We start from the raw sequence: 19,821 nt of genomic DNA, 5'->3' as shown, positions 1-19,821 counted from the left end.
TTAATACAGTTTAGAAAAATACATTATATTTAGTTCTTTCGTTTTTATATATATTACTAGGTTATCATATGTGGTTTGGTACTCAACGTTACTCGCAATTTTTTTGAGTAGTCTATCTCTTCCCAGCTTTTTATTTCCTGCACATTGGCCGAAAACAGTAATACTGTATTGCATGATCAACTCTCCTAGGGCCATAAAAACAGTTTTCTTAACATTTATACCACAAAGGCTATTTAACCGGTAAAAAATACGCTGATACAAAGCCTTTTTTTTAAAATAAATTTTATGTGATGGTTTCATAAAATATTTTCGTCAAAAACTATGCCTAAGTACATTATAGACTGTTCGTATGGAAATGCTATACTTCTGCAAGAGTTGTCATGCCCCGAATATAAATAAATGCCGGCCGTAAGCTTCACCCCTTTATGGGGATCCCGGAAACACATAATTTTCGATTTAATGTTATTTAGTGAATAATATTGTCAGAAAACGACTGCAATAACATGCCCATGACCTTTTGAAATATTGGAGTTGCGTTTTCTTATATGTCATATGGTAATAGTAGAACGGTATCGTCTGCATATCAGAAGATTCTAGATTGTAGCGGTAAAAGACATTTATGTAAATGTCTTTACATACATTATAACATTTATGTAAATGTTAAACAGAAACGGGACCAAAGTTTTTCCTTGAGGTACACCGCACTGAACCCGAGTTTTACCACTAACACAATTTTCTATTTTCACCAATTGAAATTTGTCTGTGAGGTAGCCATGGAAAAAAAAATCATAAAATGGTCCTCTGAAGCTCATTCTTTCAAGTTTTTCTAGAAGTAACGTATGATCGATGGTATTGAAATCTTTTGATAAATCTAGGAATAAGGCAAGAGCAATTTTATTCTTATTGAATGTAACATTAATGCAGTCCGAACAATCCTCCACACGTGCTGTAGTGCTTTTATTTTTCCGAAAAGCATACTGCGAATCAGTAATAAGAGAAACTATTTCACATAAGGTATTCGTATTTATCTGAACTCAATTTTCCATGGCAATATTGAAATCGGTCGGTAACTACCGAAATCGTTTTCATTACCACCTTTGTAAAGAGGCCTGATTACTGCAACTTTTAACTTTTTAAAAATTTTCCTGTAGTAAGGGAACTGTTAATTATTTTAAGTAATACTTGTTTTAGATTATCTATATTGTTACGTAAATCTCGCACACGTATGTTGTCTGTACCTGGTGACTCTGTTATTGACATAGAATTTATGACGGTTAAAAGATCATCCTCACACATTAGAGGCGAGTTTGCGGAGTTTTTGTTACTGAACTTGGGAGCGTGTAGTTTTTGCTCCTTCTGTAATAATTCTCTTTCGTATTTTTTATCGCTACTGATAAAATAACTATTAAAAGAGTCTGCTAACATAGTACAGTCATCAGCATCGGGGAAATGCTTCTTGATTGCATTATCAATATTACTTTTTTTCTTTCTTTCTAATTAATTGGTTAAAAGCTTCCATTTTTTCCGGTTAATGTTTTACCGAGTGGCTAAATTTTGTCATCTAATGTTTCCTTTTCGCTAATCGAATTTTGCTGTTAGTTGATTGCGCACCTCGCGAAACTTCTTGTTTCAAAGCACGTCTTCAGGTTTCAGTTTACATCTTTTCCATAGGCTGTCCTTACTGTGACATAATTCCAACATTTCTTCGGTAATCCACACAATTTCTGGTCTTGTCTGTCTGTTTCTTACCTTCCTTTTTGATTTTTGGTATATAATCTGAAGCATGTCTACCAAAGTATTATATGCTGAAAGGAGGTCCAGGAATAGTAACAAATTCAAATCATATATTCTGATTAATTGGTCAATTTTGCTGTTATCTAAAATTATTTTCCAACCATAATTTCCCACTAAACAGTAAGTTTACCTGTAACCCCATATTAACAATGCAGTAAAGTAATGATCTGCATCTTTTTCTTGATGACGTAAAATAGCATATGCAAGTTACTGACTCTGGTAATTTTATGATCTGCACACGTTCTAGTAATTTTATCGCCATAATAATCTTCTTTCGTAAAGCCATGCATTACATTTTCAAGTTCAAATGAAGAGAGAGTGTCAACATAACTCGAGGCCCCGTATTCAGCGTCCTTGGACACATCAATGTTAATATCACTGGCGAGAACGAAATATTTATTGTAATTGAATTTTCTAAATAGAGGAGACAATTTTTCGATGAACAGATTAATGTTGGAGCTCGGTAGCCTATACACAGCACAGACAATGTAAGAGAAAATACTTTTGTGGATAGATACAACACATACTTCTGAATCCCCGATTAAATGTCAAGTCTATCCGATATACACTTGTCGTTAACAAACATAATTAGTCCACCACCCCTTCTTTTTTCTCGGCATAAATAATATATATAAAAGCAATCTGAGGTGAACGTTTTGCATACCGTTTCTTCTACATTAATCTCAGTTAAAATAAGCACGTCCAAGGAAGATAATCTTTCTGATAAAAGCACCATGAGTTGATACCAGTGTTCATTTACACCCCTCACATTTATGTGCATTAAGTTTAACTTCATTTCACCAAGTTCTTCTTCCCTTAAGACTCGTTTCGTGTGCAAGTCCGAGAGTGTAAACGAATGAAATGAACTCTCCATGTTCACGTTTTTTTTTTTTTTTCTAATTCACTTTTGTCCTCGATGTGAATAACAGCTGAACCCTCTTTCTGGCGTCGAAAAACCTTCCCGTTCCTGGTCCACACAAACTTCTAGGTCTTTTCTTTAGCACGTATTTTAGCTTGCGATAACAAATTCCTGTTTTACCCTGTCAAGTTTTCATTGCTATAAATGTGTTCGTTCCTCAGTGCCACTTGTTTTTTAATCCAGATGTCTCTCATTTTTCTTTCCGTGAATCTTTACGAACAAGGCAGGTGTTTTACCTTTCTTTCCTCTAAGCCTATGTACTCTGTCAACGGCTTCATCTGTTAGTTCGGAAAGTTGCGATTTTACGGCTATTTCCTTAATCACTTTCATTGCATCCTCATTCGGCTGCTGATTGATTCCACAATATCCACAATATTGTGGAATCCACATTATTGTGGATTCCACAATATTGTTCAGCCTTGTCTAGTGCGGTTTTCAGCTCCTTTATTTTCGCATCCCCTTTTGGCAATCTCACCGTCTAATTCACTAGTCTTTTTCTGCTGACCATAAATTGTTTTTTCAAGTAAAATCGGTCCCGAATGTACCGTGTCCTGTTGCGTGGAAAGGCTATTTAAGTATGGTTTTATCCCTTCAACGGGTTAAAACCAAGCCTTGATCATCAAGTTTTGCCAACATATCATCGCCTTTGTTAGTTTGTGCTTCCAAGCACTTTTCGACAGCCTGTAATCTGACGAGAACGACTGTCAGCCCCTGGCCGATGACTTCATTTTGTTTTATTAGTTTTTCGAAGTTAGTTCCTTGTGGGTTTTTCTGTGCTAAAGGTTGTCGTATAGGTTTGGGTTTTTGCGAAGATGCTATTTGACGGCTGGAATTTACTTTGCATGTATTACACACACAATCCTCGAGGTTACTTTGGGGCATTGCTTTCAACGCATTTGTTGTCACGCCGGAAAATTATCCTGTGTGGTAGCGGTTTTTGCATTCCGAGCATATCAAACCAGGGCTGTCTGATGCCACAGATTTCATGCACGCGATACATTCAGACATTTCAAAGGCACTTAACGACAGAAAGCACAGTTGCAGACCAGCGAAATGCAAGAAATCAGTCCAAGAATCTCAAGCGAAAGAACGACGCTTACCTACAAAACAAAGGCGCGGCGTTAGCTTCCGACTTTAGCCGAGCATTTCGCTGGTCTGCGACAAGTTGTTCAGCGCCCAGCGCCTATGTAGTCAAATCCTCCGGACACTCGATGCTGCTGCAGACACCTGGATCAGCTGATAATGGCCTGCCGGGCAATTACTCCAAGCGCGTGCGGCCGTAGCTAGTTGACTTGGCAGCGATGCGATCTTCGTCCGTTGTAACGGTGTTGCCGCAATGTGAATCTACAAAACAGAGGCGCGGCGTGAGCTTTCTACTTTATCCGAGCATTTCGCTGGTCTGCTGTGTAAACGATTCCAATAGACTGCTGCAGAAATTTATACAGGAATATTTTTTAACACGGAATGGGTTCTGTAACGATTGAGTGTGACGAAAAAGCGTTACACACGCACCAAGGTAACATGAAACATGCATAGCCCATAGCAAACAATGCATTGATACGCAAAGTGTATAGAGTACACAATTAGTCATAACAATTCATACATTATCACACCCAGGAACAAACAATCGAAATCAAAGATATTCACGAAGGAGCTCAGCGGGAATCGAACCCTCGACCATGGGATCCACAGTCCGACATCTCTGCTAGGCGTACCAAGTATAGAGATGAACGGGAGGGCAAGCAACTGAGCTATGTGTGACTTGCTGCCAACGGTTGTCAGCATTAACACGCGACTCTTTCCGGCGAGTGGTAGTTTGTCCAGCATACTTAGTCCTCTCGGGACCATCGGAGAAATGTTATGCTTAGTTAGCTTACTTAGCCCGAAGTCGACCGTCGGTGGCCATCAAACTTAATTCAGCATACGTAGTCTGCAAGCTAAAGGGGCTGCCCAGCTACACTTAGTCCAGAGCACTGAGCTCACAGGCGACCGTTGCACTTAAGCATCATCCTGTAATTTCTTTTAGTTTTTACATATTTTATAGAAAAAATTCGTTGAAGCTACACCAATGCGGTCTGTGCAGGTCAGTTGTTTGTCCAGGGGCACCTGATATATAGGGTGAATCGTCATGATTAGTCGAAACTTATTAATCCTATTTTCTTGCGTGTGTAACGTGGTTCCAATTACCAACTTGGTAGACACCGCGGAAAACCATCTAATCCTCAAATTTTAGAAAGAGTTAAAACACGTAGGAAGCGCGGATTGCGCTAAACTTACCATTGGTGAAACAGGCGCATGGCTGGCGGTTAGAAAACACTGATGATGAAAGGCGGAAAAGCAGCGCGGTTGCGTTTTCGGCCCTCCAGCCTTGCGCATGCTGCACGAGCGGTAGCTTTGGTGCACCACCGCGCTCTCCTCGCGCTCCTAGTCTTTCGAAAAGTAACTCACTTAGTTTTTCAATAGGGCTCAGCAGGTTCCTAATTGAAACCATATCTTCAATTGTTTTTAAATGTTGGTCAATAACCGTCTTATCCACACTTTTAGTTTCCTATATTATGGTCCTGGATCGTGTAACCGATCTGCACAAACCGGGTTGGTTCAGCCGTAAAGGCGTTTTTTTTTTAAACAACCGGAAAATTAAAACGAAAAGAAAAACCATTGCATTGATTTGCAATGTTTTTTTGATCTGGTGCACGAGTGCGTCATGCGTAGTTTTTCTGCTTTCCTCAAAAACACGAAAAAGCAAAATCACGCGAAAGCAAATGCATGGTCGATGGATCAATCAAATAATATGGATTTAATTTGTGTTATTGAGGTATTCTTATTATGTTGAATGGAGTGAGCTTAAGGCGATACTTGCCGTAATATGTTCTTATTTGTATAGAAGTAAAGGTTAATTAGCAAGTGTTTTGTTAGAAACGTTTCGTAACTAACTTAATTCTGTATAATGCGGAAAATGGCTGTGTACGATTTTTTTTGTTATATTGTTTCTTGCTAATTGTGTTTCTCTTCAAAAAGTGTTGTATTTTGTAGAATATTATGAACAGAAGCGGTGCGTATATTTATCTGGTTTGTGCGCTTGTGTGCGACCTTGGTATTTTTGGTAAATTTTGGTATTTTGATTTTGGCATTTTAGTAAATATTTTTTCGGCGTGTTTTATTTATTTATTTTTTGGGGGGAAAATTAGTCCTGCTGCCAATCTCCAAACGGGTCCCAGACCCCGTCAAGCTGCCTTTGGCAGGTTTTTGTACGAGGCACCGTTGGCAATGAGGCCAAAAATAAAGACTGATTGAAACAAGTTACTGCCGCAAAATGCAACGTGGCCATTACAAAAATTACCAGAAAAGGTAAAGTACAAGTCATTTGTTACTTATAACGAATTAGTTCCGAATTCTGCCCGTCACCGCCGCTATACACGTTTGCAAGAAATACTCCTGTGCGCTGCAAGTTTGAGCAATGGTGGCTCCGCGTAAAGTTTCCGCCATGTTGGGGCAACGTTATCGGTGTGCGCGGATATGAACCAATCAGGAATTCCAGTAGCCATGACGAGTTCTGTGACGTGTAGGCATGTGGAAGAGAAAGGCATTGACGCGGCCAAAGACGCTCGAGCACTGGGTCCGGCAATGGATTGCTTGGCTTGTTAGGGTAACGATGCATTATTTGTGTGTGAAGCCTTTTTTTGTACATACTGCAGGTAAGCGGTATGCACTGTTCCCAAAGTGAGTCAGCACGACGTGCTGACTTTTTTGGCGTTTCGGAGGATCACTAACTTTGGGCAATGGGGTTGAGAAGGAGCTTCAGGCGCATTGTGATATGCGCCTAAAGATTTTATACATTTTTTTTTTCGAACGTTTCAGTTTGTTATTGGTTTTGGTGTTTTATTTACTTGTTTGTGCTCTTTCGCAGTTGAAAACGCCACCTGTATCTTCTGAAAATATGTTTTTGTGTCTCTCTCGTCGATCAGTGGCGTATGCTTCAACAAGAGACGTTTGGCAACATCGTACGACAAGCAGGAAACGTCTTAGAGAGTATTCCCGCGTTCCTTCGGCCCGCGGTTTGAGGTGAAGCCGGGACCCCACTTGCAAAGCTGTTCAGTATGCGTGTATTTCGAAAAGAATATTTCCCGCTTAAAGAGAGTTGGAAAGCGTAAAGGAATCAATAATTGTCACAAAACAAGACATTTTCTGCTGTAAATGCAACAATAAGGCAACGTTTTACAAGTGCAACGTTTATGGCTGTAGTACGGAGCTTAGCGAGCCTGAGACTTCGCGAGCGAGTCAAGGCGAGCGTACACATATACGTGAACGGTGGCCTCGACTCGCGACCATCCGAAAAGAAAACGTCCCAGATATACACGAAGCGATGTGCCTGCCCCCAGATTAGGCGATGCCCTAGCAGATTAGGCGGGTCGCTCCGGAAATTGCGTACGCGTGAGTTATCTATATTCCGTTCGTCCCTTAGCTGACAGTGCGCTGGAAGCTTCGTGCCCCGTTGCCTCGGTCACACGTCACTCTTTCAACACGTGATCGCGCTTCCGCGTATGTACGGTCGAGGCCGGTTATAACGAAATCAACAAAAATGAGAAATCACTTCGCTATATCCGCTATTTCGTTATAACCGACTTCGGTCATAACGAAGTGCAAAAGGGAATGGGAAATCCAGATCGCTTCGCTGTAGCCGCTATTCGTTGTAACCGACTTCGTCATAACCGTTCTTGAGAGTATCACCGCGCGGAAAGCGAGGCCAGGCGATGAAAGGGAGGCGGCTGCTATGTCCGTGGAGCGCACCGCCTCCACCGCACTGTCAGCTCAGGGTTGAACAGAGCGTGCTTTAATGTCCGTCCTTTCCAACGCGGACATCAAAAAACAAAAGTGGGTACAGCGAATGAGGGAAACCCCGTCGGAGGTATTACGAGCGCAGATTTGCGGAGACGATTAGTGGCCCCGACAACTAAGAAAAATATTTCTTCGTTTCTCTTTAGGCGGGTTGAGGGGAAGGGGGAGGGGGTGTTCCGAACAAAAATGTCCGAATCTTCCCTGGAAATTACGCAGAATGCGACGTTTCGGATCTGAAAGAGCCTTTCTTCAGCCGCGGGCGCCGACGAAATCTCCTTTCTTCTCTAATTCGAGACCCTTTGTGAACGTTGATAAAAATGATTAGGACATGTGTCGTATTTGTATTTTTATTAGCTCTGGAGTGAGTGACTCTTCAGAAATTATAGAATGTTTTAATTAAACATTTAATTAGGACTTGCGCCGTGCGCAGAAACCTTTTAGAATTTCGTTTTGGTGCTTCGTGTCTCGGTTTAATATCGTTTCAAAACGCTAGTTTGTGTAGTTTTTGTATTTGCTCTAGAAAGGTACGTTGTAGGGTCTCTTTTTAGTATAATTTATTATAAAAAATAGCCTGTTTCATTCCCATAAAGAACTAATCATTTAATAATTTTCTGCCTCGTTCGCTCGCGCTCCCGACACTCTCTCGGAATCTACTTGTTTCTAATATTTCAAAGGGCGGTGCACCATTCTTTGTTTTTGCAATTTCACTGAATACCGCGTAGAACTATTTCTTGGCGTTTGGAAGCCATGAAATATCTGTTAGTTCTCTCTCCACGCAATGGCAGGGTTAAAAAAATAAAAGAAAAATGAGCGGCGTTCACCCCTTCAACTCGCAGACAGAATAAGCGGCTATGTGACCCGCAACCCGTTATATGCCACTGATGTTCATCATAGCCACTCCCAGTAGACGGCAAAGCACGTGGTAGGTGTTAGTTCCAGGCATTGCCTCTTCTATACTCACAAAGCGTGGCAGTTCGACGACGGAGCCATAGAGTGCTCGATCGCAGATTTGGAGCGCGAGGATCTGGTAGCACAGAGCATCAGAGCCATATCTCGGCAAACCTGGACGTCAGCGCGCAGCTTTTGCAGCGGCGAGGACCCGAAACAAACTGGTTTTCTCGGGTGAAGTGTGTTTCGGCGTCTCGCCGCAGCGGGGCGCCAGCCACGTGGCTCTCCTCTCATCCGTTATCGGCCGATCCACCTTTCCATTTCGGCGGCCGCTTCTCGTAGCGATCTGCCAGGCTTTGTCAGTACATAAGAGGCTATGCTCCAGGCATAGTTAGCGTTCGGCTGTGGCCACCATTGGAGTGAGGGGACACAGCTACCTGAATGCTCATATCGAGGCGATGACTGTTACAAGCCGAAGCCGAGTGTTCACGTGGTGCATGTACCTAATTTATATGGTTAGAAACGGAGGGAAAGGAGGAGCCCAGGGCTCGTGGGGACGCCAGAACACCGAGCTCTGGTAGAAATGATTGGTAATAATAATAAATAAAGACTTGTAGGACAGGAGCGTACATTTTATTGTTGAAAGTATCGCCACATACATAAAATTTTGAATTAAATATGCATTATGTATGGTGCCTCTAAACGATGATAATTATGTTTATAAAAATGGGTCACATACCACACACGATTTAGATACTGTCAAAATGCTCCACCAATACAATGGAAATTATTTTTGAGGCCTTTTAGTAAGCTCCCACCATACAAATCGTCCGGCAATACATATTCAAATCAAACATGCGCTGCGCACGGTATAGTGTAAACTAATATGCGTAGGTAAATAACGACAAATTCAGTATGCTTTACTAATACCAGAGACAAGATGCCTGACTTGTTTTAGTGATTTCACATCATAAAACTCTACCGACGAATTCTTTAAAAAAGTCGGTACATAGGAAATCTGAATCCTATTTCCGTACTTTGTGACAACACGAAATAGCTCGTACCGCTCAGTGCGACGGAGGGATGATCGAGAGCTAACATGTGGGATCTTGAAGTTATCGGTCTAGAAGTGTTTACGAAGAACAGTTTGAAACAAAAAAACTTTAAATACTGGCAAGCCTAAAATTTCCATTCTTTGTTCCTCACTTTGTTAACCTAGATAACATATGATACCATTAAATAGGCCTTTTGAGATTGAATTGATCTTCTGGTATTATGAACCAAAGGCATGACCAACGATAGTTATTCCGTATCTTAAAACGCTGCACGAAAGTACTTGGGCTCTCATCTTTCTTGTTAAATTGGGTATCAAGAACCTTGTGTTAAAGAATAAACAGGAAACACTTCGCAGTCTTTTACAAATCTGCAATATATGGAGCTCTATGACAGGGTATTGTGAAACTGTATACCGAAATATTTAAACTAATCAGTGTGCTTGACTGGAGAGCAGTTGCATGGCGTGCACTCCGATATATGCATGTAAAGCGGATGACTGAATTTAAGATCTTTTAGTGGATTACGAAAGCAAGCAAGTTTGGTTTCAAATGTACTAACCGAGAATTTTTTTTTTTTTAATTTTAAATTATTCAAAAAGGTAGTTCGTATCTTTTTGGAGATGCGCAATTGCTCCATCATGATAACGACGAAGCGAGAGCAGGACCGTATCGTTTGCGTTTTGGAAAAGTTTGCATGTAGAAGTTGCGTTCGACATATCATTGACAAAAATGTTAAAAAGCGGAGATGACAAAACGGAGACTTGGGGAAACTCCAGCTTTCAATACTATTCTAGATCTTTGAATGTTGCACACGGAAACTAGCTGCGTTCGCCGAGCCAGAACGTTTTGTAATAATGATAGGGATGAACCACAGAATTCGATGTCGTGTAATTTTTTCAGTACAATTTTATGGCTCACTGTGTCGAATGCTTTTTCCATGTCAATAAAAGGATACATGAGACCTGGTGCCTGTAAAAAGCAGGATGTAACTCATCTGCGAAATCTTCCAGGAGCGACTGTGTCCCCCAATTACTGACGAAGCCAAATTGGTTAGAAGAGAGAATATCAAAGTTATCAAGAAACGATGCGATGGCTTGAATAATATGTTTTATTAGACTTTGAATAATACACGGGGAAATTGAAATTGGTCGATAGTTTTGAAGTTCTTGGAGCCCCCTATCCTCCCCCCCCTCTTAAATAAGGGCTTCATTAGCACAGTTTTCAAATCGTAAGCGATCCTCCCATTTGAAATAAAGCCATTTTACAAATGAAGCAGTAGATGCTATATAAAATCGTAATTTCATTTTAATATTCTTTGGAATGCCATTTATTCCAGATGTTTTCCTAGCTTCAAGACTGAACAGCACTGTTCTCAAATCAAGCTCACTCATTTGTGGTAGAAAAGTCGAGGAAATATTTGTATCAAGAACGTTTGTTTGACAAAGGTCATCATCACGGGATACCCCAGAGAAGGAAGAAAAATACTTATTAAAATCTTCAACCATTCTTGTCGTCTTGTTATCAAATGCCTCGTCTAATGTGTAGTCTAGTGGTCGCATAGAACCTACATCTTGTAGCTGATTCACCATGTTTCATGTTTGTGATACATATCATCGTGCTTTCATAAACTTATCCTGGAAATATCTTCTTTTGGCAGAACGATTCAACGCATTGATGTGATTTTTTATATTACAAAATTCTGCTCTCAATTGCTCATTTTCTCGAGAACGCCGACAGCGAGTGCAAAGAGCGTCTTTAGATTTAATAGTTAATATCAGTATAGTTAACCATACTTCATCACTCCGACGCTGTCTCACAGTAATCGTTCCTTTTTCTTTGAAGGCGTTTAATTCATCTCTAAATCTTATGTAAAATTTCTCGAAGTCTTGAACCGACTAAAGGCTGGCCCCGTCATTACTTCGCACAAATTTATCAAGCCTTACTCGGTCAAAAATTTTAAAATTTGTTTTTGAGTACGGTGATGGTTTAGTACAGAGATTCGATGTAAGTTGAGTGGCCACAAAATAGTGATCAGCGATTTTTGTTCTATTACGGTTGATTTTGCGATTACATTGGAAGCAATGGGGCAAAGCGTGATGACACAAGGTGGCCATTAAATAGTCTTCTCGAGAGGCGGTAAGAATAAATCCTTCAAGACCGAAAACTGCTATTATATTAAGATAGTCACAAACATATTTATTGAGTTTTAGCTCAGTGTTAAAGTCTCCTATTTAACATATGACGCCAACAGACTGGAAGCTACAAAGAGTATAATCGAGTTCTAAAAATGGACAGGGTTATTTGAAGGAGACCTGCAAAAAGTTAACAAAATTACAGACCAATTAGAATACCATAGACTCACTGAAATTGACTCAAAATATTTGAAATTAATGCCAAATCGTTATTCACACCAAGTTTTTTTTAACAAATATTGCAAATTTTTTTCCTGCCAGCAGGACGGGTAAAAATAGTTGCCTTGTATTCTGGTATCTGGAATTCATCACATAGGTCATCTTTAACATTGATCTTCGTTAGCACAAATATACCCAATAATAATATTATATTTTTTACAGTTACCAAAGCTCATCACAATATTTCCGCATACTTCGTGTATTGACACGAAAGAAACCAAGAACGTTATCACTTGACGACCTAAGAAATACTTAAATAATAATAGTAGTAACAATATATACTTTGTTGTATCCAAAAGTAGACAGAAAACGGAAACAGACCTGCTAACGCCACACTGTGCTTGTCTGAAAGCGCTTGGGAATCGGTGAACCGCATTTGTACAGAAAAGACACAAAGTAAAAAAAGGAATACAAACAATTTAAAGTACCGCAAAACAAACACATCGCACATTCCCCCACCCTCAAGTACCAAGCTGTGGTGAGAAAAAAACAAAAACGAAACTAACGCAAGAAATAGTACAATAGTGCGAGGTATTTCCACCATAAAAACAACAAAAGACTACCGACAAAGGAATGGAAAACATTGACATGACCTGCTTTGAAACAAAACATTTGGGAAGCTGAATACAAGAAAGAAAAACAAAGAATACGACAAAATTAGTTTTCACATACTCAGTTGCATAGAAATGCAATTAAAAAGTCGTGTTTCCATGATTTCGTACACTGCACAAAAATGACAGTTCTTATAAGTGTATATATCAACATTCACGAGGTGATAGCTATTTAATAGAGATGGTAATGATTAAGGGAAGCACTCCTTTCCGGAGTCCAGTGGAGTTGCAGAGACTATCCGGTTGCCTTTGTGTCTTGTAGGGTAACTAAAACGTATTATTAAGAATTCAGCCAGATCACGTATCCATTCTTTAAATGCTTCCTTGTTTCTGATATATGACGGAAACTCAAACCCAAAAACGCTAACCGCTGTTCTCCAATAGACACGTTGCGTTTGAAAAAAGCGTTGGGCATGGTGACGTCAAAGTACACGATGAAGAGCATAGAAAGAAGCGCGTGGGCCTTGCGTCATCTACACTTCGCTTCATCCTATGTTTGCAGTCGGCAAAAGGCAAGACTCGAGAAAGCCAACCAAAGCGTCTGTGGGAGGTACGTGGCCGCGTGAAGTCGGAATCGCTGTTCCCATGGAAAGCTGTTACATTCTTTATTCCGTTCCTATTTAATTGGTTTTCGTGCTTTTCGTGTGAGGTGACACAAACTATAATTGCAAAAAAATGAGAAGAAAACTACCAGGTGGAAGACGAAGAGGACAAGACCGAAACCAAGCTGCGTTATACGCAATTATCGAGAAGACGCAAAAAAAAAGAAAAAAGAAAGAAGAGTAAATGCACCTTAGATCTATGCACTAATTCAAAAGTCGCAAAATGTGAAGCATGTGCTGAGGTCCTCCTACCATTAGGGGAGAAAGTTTTCACGCTGCAACACGAATACATATACAGCAACTGTAAGCATGCTAATCAAAGCCGCTCCGCTGGCGCGGATAACAGGGTGCGGAATTACTGAGCGTGTGGTCAGTGGTTTGGTTCCTCGGAAGCGCTGTTAGTCAAGACAACTGCCCGTGTTGTCGCATTTTTGTCGACACCGTTTGTGAATAACAATAAAAGCCAGCCCTCAAAGAACACACACACACACAAAGATGGTTCATTGTTGCCGCGTCGCCTCTGATCCCAACGACAAAGACTGCGTGGTTCTAAAATTGTCGCTTGACACGTCAGTTCCGTTGTGTTTTTCTCGGACTCCATCGCTTCTGTGGCATTACGGAAAGCACACGTCACCAGATGGCCGTGAGCATTCAGCGACAAACAACCAAATGGAAGTTGTTGCATGCGTGTTCGTCGTCGTCCATGCTGTGCTGGTTGTGTACCCTGGGGTCAAGGCGCAGGATAAAAAGCTAGATGGTTTAAGTTGTGATTCAAATCAGCCCGCTTCAACTGTAATGGTTTAAATCAAACCTTTCACACCAAAATAATCTCATAAATATTTTTTATTTACTGATTTTATCTTTTCTTGATACTTATCGGAATTCGCTTGTATTTAAGCATCATCAACAAGAAAGCCTTATGCCAGGTTGAACAGGGACACAAGGAGTGGTCTTCTGAGCAAATCGGGATTTTGAGCCTTGTTTCTACTCTCGACTTCGCTCTTCAGTTACGCAACTCTTATTGCATCTAAATAAGTATCCAAAAAGAAAGAAACGAAAACTAGAAAATCAATGTCCTATTGCAAGAAAGTCGTATCGCGACAGAAAAAGCAACAAAATTATCTTCGCTAAGAAAAACAAATCAAGCTATTTTTATGTACTATGGCGCGGTTCACTCAAGAAAAAGTTGCTAATTAAACCGTACTTTAAACTTACGGAGAATAGTTTTCCGAATTAGACCGACTGATCAATCAGTCTGCTATATTGGAAAATATGCCTAGTGATTAAGGATCGCTATTTTATAGCTAGAACGATTTAAAACAACTTATTCTGATAAAACAAATGACTTAATCAAAAAGATTTTGTTTTCCTTGACTGATGGACAGAGCGTAGTCCTGCTGTTTGCTGAATTTCTGCTGCTAGAAAGCTTCCACAACGCTTCCGAAACATGCATTTGATATTATACAGATTGTGTTTTTTCGCAAACGAACACTGAAAGCATATTCTGTGCAAGATTTCCCTAAAAAAATACCGTTCAATAAAGCCACATTGATATGAGACAGGCGAGATCTTATATACAAGTTGAGCCAAGTACCGATCTTCAAGAGTTTGCTCTTCATTGTCTTCCTTCAAGACATGTTGGTAATGCGAGGGAAGCGTTACGTGTAATCTAGCTGTTTCACCAGCCGACGCTGTAAGCACTAACATATTGTCCTGACCAAGGCTTTCGCTACAGGAGCTCGAGTAAATAGGGGATCAGCTCAGAGCGTTGCGTTCGGTCTTGTAGCTTCTCCTTCGCTCGCACTTACCATAAGACGGAGTGTAGAATACATTTTTACAGCGTCTATTCCTGAGGCAGAAAATGTAAAGTGCTTGGGATGTGGGCGCGCGCGTGGCGTCTAAAAGTCCGCATAAGAGGTCTGCTGATAACATCCCGGTGGACAAAATGGCGGCGCACAGCAGGGCATCATTAAAATGGTCTCTACGAGGGTCTCTACAAAAAGTTTTGAAAATGTTGTCACTTATCAAATATATTGTTGTCTTTCTATTACAGATTTTATAAGTATTCTTTCTGACATTTCGCAGAAGAACTCATCTTTCTAAACTAATCCCGGAAGCACCGGCACCATTGGATGTCGTGCACAGCAAGAATTGTTGTGAAAGTATCTTCACAAGTTGTAAATCGCTGTCTTCTCAGTTTGTTTTTCAACAGGACGAACAAGGGGAGAACTCGCATGGTTCGTGGTTTTAATGCGGTAGAAAACAGAGAAAAGAGGAGACAAGAGCTCGCAGGGGCGTCAAAACACTGAGCTGTGACTGGAATGGTTAGTGGGTAGACGTAAAGCTAGCTGCCTTTCACTTTAGTCGCTCATCGTGCTAACTTGAATGACGAACGCCGACGCCCCGTATTCGGAGTTTGCATTTGAACGGATTAGAACGCATGGGAATAGACAAAGGCAGCTAGCATTGCGTCTATCCCTAGTTATATTAGAGCTCGGCGCTATTGCGTACAACGCGCACATTCGTTTTCTCGTCTCCATCACTTTCCAACCGCATTGTAAAGCAGATGAGTGAGCGAATTCGTTGAAGTGTCTTTAAGAAATTCGAGTGTGCGGTTGTCAGTGTAGGCCGGTGAATTCTCGCGGTGCAGCAGGAGTTTCCTGAAGTCCTCTCTTGGTGGCCTCTCCCAGAGTTTTTTTAGTACTGCTGAAAGAAAACAATATGGCTTATCATTGTGCAGTTACTGTTCTTTGTTTTTCAAAGATACCGTAGCCACATGGACATTGGTTGAGAAGATAAAAAAGGTCACCGTTTTCTTTCTTACACTTTTTGGCCTCTTGACGTTCAGAGGAAGACCCAACCTAACGATTGGCGCTTTGTTTCCAAATCGTAATAAACATCCAGGTTTAGTCGGCCATAAACTTGTCGTTTACCTTTCTGTAGTCGCAGCTTTGAAATGTCCGTAGTATCTTTCGGCACCATTCTACGAGCTCCATCTTTTGAGTTTCCATCGAATTGTGAAACTATGCGTGATTATAAACTTTCTTCAAAAAAGGTGTTCTTGAGAAATGGTCATAAAACTTGACTAACTAATCTACAGCCCCCTTCCCCGCCCCCCCCCCCCCCCTCCGATAGCATAGCATTCCAAGCTAGGGTCTCTTCTAAAAAGTATTTCCACAGCAGCGACGTTTCCTTCAATCGCAACCTTTAATGGTCTGCCAATGCGCTCGTTGTCTCTCAGAGAGATGTAACCATGCTTTACAATATCAAAGAAAAAAAAAGCGTTTGCCTGTGCCGGTGGAACGTCCCAAAACATGTGAGAACCGCCCCAGTGATTCCGACCTACTTAAACTACTTTTGAAATCGTAACACAGCATCTATTAAGAACCCTGTGTTTCGACCTCCATGGCCTAGGCAGACGAAGTGGCATGTCGAAATCTTCTGAAATCCAGGGTCAATACTACGCGCCGTTGTGGTATAAGATAATAATTAGTTTTACTATAGTAAATTACAGCTCACGAAAGTAGGGCGAGGGAAAGGAAGGCTGGGGAAGAAGAAACAGGCGGAACGCTGGAGAGGAGAGGGGGGAACCTTGTCCTCTCTCCAGCGTTCCGTCCGCTTCCTCCTTCCCGTCCTTCCTTTCTCTCGCCTTACCTCTTGAGTTGCAACGGACTATAGTAAATATTAAGGCATAGTTGCACCAGACTTTCTTTTCCTCCACCTTTTCTGTTTGCGTAATCTCAAAACTTTCCTAGTGATCCGAGTAGTCATTGATAATATTTGGTGGATGCTTTGTCTCTTGTCAGCATGTCGAAGCCGTATCTGAAGGCTGGTGCAATCGTGTTGCTGATGAATGATGAGGTAATCCGCAACAAGGACCAGCGAAACGTAGTAGGAACCGGAGAATGACGAGTATTTTCTTTGAAAGGTACTCATATGTCGTTAGTGGCGAGTATCCTGACGTTGATATCACCACCACGACCTATAACTTTGTGGCTTCCACCTACAATCCCCCTTTTTTTTTCTTTATTTTTAGAAAGCATTGTGAATGTTAGTTTAATACGAATTCCCCCATAGCCACACGTGCTGCAGTTCCCTACAACAGTGTTTCCCGATGCCGTGTCGCTATAGTCGGGGGGACATTTTTTCGTGGTAGCACTAACTTCGTCGGAGCCATTGAGTTTCGTACAAGGTTTACTCTTGTACGTCCTGGTACCACTCAGCATGAAGTAATCATAGTCATCTCTAATGACATCTATGCACTTACAGTGAAAGCGGGTACCACAAGGTTCGAAACATCGCAAGAATTGCATCTGGCCGATGAACGCCATTGAAGCTATTTTCGTTTTCGTGTTGTCGGCACAAAGTTCGCTATCTACCGAATAGGGCAACACACGTCGTTCAATAGAAGTTACTGCTGTTTCGCCTGCCGAAAGCCAGGGACCCAGAAAGGATAACAGGATAACATAGATAAAATTCAACATTAATGGTGAATCTTTTTCAAAATATGTTAACAAATGTCCCTTTTGGCTAACCCGCGATAGTTTCTTCGTATTGGCGATGGGACGTACACACATTAAGCATTTTTATCGGGTGGAACTATGCGCGCTCCTTGTCAATTGGCACCAGCAAAAAAATACGGAAAGTGCTTTCGATGGCTCCTAAAACTCGTTCGCGTCAGTGTCAAGCCATACGGAAAGCAAGCCCCCCGAAACACGTCTCTTCGAGCATCAGAGGGGAGTGATCATGTGAATGACAAACGCGACGAATCTCCGCACTCGCAGCTGTTGCTCGCTCTTTGGCGGTGGCGGCGTTGGAGAGCAGAGGATATATGCTACAATTCATCTCAGGTCAGAGCACCACCAACGCCACGAGTGAATGGCGACAATCAAGCCTCTCTAAAATCACTAGATTAAAACATTTGTGTGTGTGTGTGTGTGTGTTTCTATGCGCGTTTTACTACCAACTGTCCCAATCAAGCTCAAGAACAAATGCGTTGTGACATCGGGTTTTAGTAAGCTGGTTTGTGCTCGTGTAGCTTCTAGCGCTTGGCCCCGCTGGGACTCAAGAGGAAATGGAGAATAGGCCGTCATTTTCTCGCACGCGGAAACGCCTCTAATACTTGTTCGAAAAAAAAAATTTTTTTTTTTGAAGTACCCTTTTCTTTTTTTCGGAGGCTAGTAGCCCCGAAAAGTTTCAGTGGCCCCCCCCCCCCCCCCCCCCCTTTTCGGCAAACAGGGGTGACGTCACGACAAGGACGTCATTTTCCCCTCCATCGCCCTGCTCGCCTTGCGGAGGCGACGATGACGTTAGCTGTCAAAACGCTCGTTTCTATTTCCTATTTCGAGTGCATTTCTGGGAGAAAGTGTGCATTATTATATCTGGTTTTCTCGAGGCATGGCCCGTAGCTGCGGGTGAAACTTCAACATTTCAGGCATGGCAGGCATGGCAGGCAGCGACCAAATCACATCGGAGCTCGCACTATGACCTTATTGTTCCCGCCGCACAAAAAGCAGGTGAACTTACTCGCCGCATAAAGCTTCGTTTCAGTTAAGCTTGATGACTGATTTTAGTGAATCCACGAGCTGTACCACACGATATTATTTTTTTTATTTTCACTACTATGTTCAATCGAAAGGGCACTCAAAGCTTTAGGCCCTTGGCATAACTGCACTATAGATGCACTTGCGCATGGAACGTGATTATAGATGGTGTGTGTGACGTACCCCTACACTTCACATCGGTCGTAACCCCAGATATTCTTTTTATGTATATCTAAATAATAAGCGTAGAAAAGAAACGCTCTTCAGCTTTATTTCTCGTTTTACATGGGCTCCAAACTTCGGAGTCTCAACTATAGTGAACCGTGATACGTCATTCATTTTGATGTACTGCCCTGCCAATTTGCATTAAAAGAAGAACCGGGAACGTGACGTGCTAGCGACTGGAACTCGCTCCTGGTATACTTTAGCTCCAGATTAAAATATTTCATTTCGTTTTTCTTTTTCCTTCCCCTCACCAGGCCGATGGTTCTCCCCAGCCATAAAATCGTTTTACGAGCACCTCCCTTTCAAAAATGCACGTATTTCTTTTGGCCGTTGCTTTGTAGTGCTCGGTTTTTGTGTGTGTCCGCATTCATGGAGCTCGGCTCTTTAATTGTGCGGTCGCATAGCGACGCTTTCGCTGCAGCGGCAGCGATGTTATCGTGTGGAACTTGGTACGTGTTCCGGCGCGCCCATTAAACCGCGATCCATCACCCCGTGGTCGGAAGCCCCGCCACAGAGAAGCGAGGGGGCGGGAAAAACTCGAGTTTTTCGCGAGGGGAGGCCGTCCGTCCTGTGTCACTCTGAGACGAGACGTCTGTTCATTCTTAATAAAGCGGTGCCTGGCAGTGTGTGTGTGTTGGCGCGTCGTGAATGCTTGTGCGTGTGTACGTGTGTGCACACGTATTTTTGTGTTTGTGAGGGGGCGTCTGTGCACTCCATCTCTTAGGCTGTATAACACTTCTCGAGTTGTACACGATGTCTCGAGTGTTGTGGGGAGTCGAAAGAACCTCGCAGTCTCGCAGGTTCGCTTTTTGGAGGGTTGTTTACGTAAGGCGTGTGGACGAAAGAAAAAAAAAAGATGCGTTTGTTTTTGTTTGGGGCTGTATAGGAGAGCGCTTGTGCTCCAGGTGTCGGTGCTTTCGGTTCCAGATCTGAAGAG

At 41.9% G+C, this 19,821-nt stretch overlaps 1 protein-coding gene across 1 annotated transcript in view; it reads left to right on the top strand.

The window, feature by feature from the left end:
- The window catches only part of LOC8043879, a 390,627-nt gene that overhangs the window by 120,532 nt on the left and 250,274 nt on the right, over window positions 1–19,821 (top strand). The window lies entirely within an intron of this gene.

Source organism: Ixodes scapularis, unplaced genomic scaffold (assembly GCF_016920785.2).
Source record: "Ixodes scapularis isolate PalLabHiFi unplaced genomic scaffold, ASM1692078v2 PGA_scaffold12__126_contigs__length_90152505, whole genome shotgun sequence".
Classification (NCBI taxonomy): Eukaryota; Metazoa; Arthropoda; class Arachnida; order Ixodida; family Ixodidae; genus Ixodes; species Ixodes scapularis.
This window is presented reverse-complemented; position numbering and strand designations above follow the sequence as displayed.